This window comes from Megalopta genalis, unplaced genomic scaffold (genome assembly GCF_051020955.1).
Source record: "Megalopta genalis isolate 19385.01 unplaced genomic scaffold, iyMegGena1_principal scaffold0121, whole genome shotgun sequence".
NCBI classification, from domain to species: Eukaryota; Metazoa; Arthropoda; class Insecta; order Hymenoptera; family Halictidae; genus Megalopta; species Megalopta genalis.
Window position 1 is genome coordinate 137,501 of NW_027476190.1, and position 2,500 is coordinate 140,000.

Below are 2,500 nucleotides of genomic sequence, written 5' to 3' on the forward strand. Positions count from 1 at the left end.
AATTTATTGTCCTCTATGAAGCTCTGACGAGTAGGAGGGTCGCGACGGTGTGCGCAGAAGGGTCTGGGCGTGAGCCTGCCTGGAGCCGCCGTCGGCGCAGATCTTGGTGGTAGTAGCAAATACTCCAGCGAGGCCCTGGAGGACTGACGTGGAGAAGGGTTTCGTGTGAACAGCCGTTGCACACGAGTCAGTCGATCCTAAGCCCTAAGAGAAATCCTATGTAGATGAGGTGTCCTAAGACGTTAAACACTTGTAAAAAAAACGCAGCTATTTTATTTTATTTTTTTATTATTATATAAATCGCAGCATATTTTGTTATTATATACATGCACAAAAAACACCCATTGGGCGAAAGGGAATCCGGTTTCTATTCCGGAACCCGGCAGCGGAACCGCATACCATTCGGGCCCTCGTAAGAGTGTTCGTCGGGGTAACCCAAAATGACCTGGAGACGCCGTCGGGAGATCCGGGGAGAGTTTTCTTTTCTGTATAAGCGTTCGAGTTCCCTGGAAACCTCTAGCAGGGAGATAGGGTTTGGAACGCGAAGAGCACCGCAGTTGCGGCGGTGTCCGGATCATCCCCTCGGACCTTGAAAATCCAGGAGAGGGCCACGTGGAGGTGTCGCGCCGGTTCGTACCCATATCCGCAGCAGGTCTCCAAGGTAAAGAGCCTCTAGTCGATAGATTAATGTAGGTAAGGGAAGTCGGCAAATTGGATCCGTAACTTCGGGATAAGGATTGGCTCTGAGGAGCGGGGCGTGTCGGGCTTGGTCGGGAAGCGGGTCTGGCTGACGTGCCGGGCCTGGGCGAGGTGAACGGCTCTCGTGGCTGGGATCCGAGCTCGGTCCCGTGCCTTGGCCTCCCGCGGGACGGTGATGCGTAATATAGACCTCTTGTTAGGTCCATTAGCCTCTCCCGTCCTAGTCGCACAGGTACCTCCTCGTGGTTCCCGACGGTAACGTGATGTATTGTTTGGACCTGTCCATTCAGTGCATTGCGGCTAAATCCTGTGCGACACGACGTGCTGCCTAGCAGTAATGAGCCGCTGTAAGGGTGCAGCCCACCCAAATGGCCTGCCTTCGCGCTAATGTGGCGGCGGCTCTAGTCACTTTGAGGGAGGCATGTTATGGGTCATGGGGTTGCCACCCCCATGGCTCTATTGTCGTAGGCCCGAAGAATCACAAGAAAGATTATGGGTCAAGTGACCCATTGTCGGCGGGCCCTCGGGCCACTCGGATCGCCGACCCTACGACAGCGGCCACAGTGAGTCGGAGTGTCTGTCCGACGACCTCCAGAAATAAACCCAACCAGTCCAGTAACGACGCACAACATCTTGCGTCACGGGGGGCACTACATCCATGTCCCCATTGTTCGCGATCCTTTCCCACTTCCATCGGGTTAGGGGTCCATGTGAGGAGAGCTCATCCAGACGAGGCCAACCAACGAGTGCAGGTGGCGGTAAAGAAGGTTAGGTGGACTCAGGAGGAGACTGAGATGGTGGCGGCGGCTGAGGCGCTTGCGAGTGTGCAGGGCAACGTCAAATTTATGAACGAACATCTGCTGACGGTCTTCGACAATAAATTCAGTCTTGATCGACTGAAGGGCCTCAGAAAGAAATTGACGTATAAAGCTCTTGTTACACAGAAGATCGGTGTATGCCGCGAGCGTGGAACTGCCGTTGAGTCTCAACCTTCAACCTCCAGTGTCACTCAACATCACGACACAAGTCATCGACGGGCGGATTCGCCTACTCCTGTTCAGGAGCACTCTGCGTCGGCACAGCAACATCAGTGCCAATATATTAACGCTATCCGTAAGCTGATTGATCCGGCCGAAAGGGTGAAATCCCATGAAGCGGGGGAACTCGTAAGTCTTGCGAGAACGGTTCTTAATCGAGAACCAATAACACCGAGTGCTTGTTGTCGATGGCTTCAACGAGTCTTTCCGACGCCTTCTGCGAAAGTAAAGGAGCGGAGAACACCACTGCTCCGGCCACCTAAAGCTGCACCTGCCGGGCCCGTGCCGAGGTGGAGACTGAGGAGAAGGGAGTATGCGGCCATGCAGGAACTCTGGAAGAAGGACATGTCTCGCGCGGCCAGGCTTGTACTGGATGGCCCGGTGCAGGCTCAAACACCAACCGTTGGCGAGATGGTGGAGTACTGGACACCTATGCTCACCAGTCCTTCTGTCCCCATTGAACACCTTCATCCAGTTCAGGAAAGGGAGGACCTGCATTGGATCGCTGAGCCGGTTCGTGGCCATGAGATCCAGGCCAATGAGATCCCGCTCTCCTCGGCATCGGGTCTCGATAACATCTCGAGCAGGCAATGGAGGAGTGTGCCAGTAGTTCTAAGAACCTTATTTTATAATGTCGTCCTTGCGGTGGGGGCATTTCCATCTGAGCTCCTCATCAGCAGGACGGTATTTATCCCTAAGAAGGACGGAAGCTCAACACCATCCGAGTTCCGTCCTATAAGTGTGGCTTCAGTCGTCGTTCGTCA

At 54.4% G+C, this 2,500-nt stretch overlaps 1 pseudogene; it reads left to right on the top strand.

Moving 5' to 3' along the window:
* Positions 1 to 2,500, top strand: part of LOC143262380 (large subunit ribosomal RNA) — a 7,671-nt pseudogene that overhangs the window by 1,776 nt on the left and 3,395 nt on the right.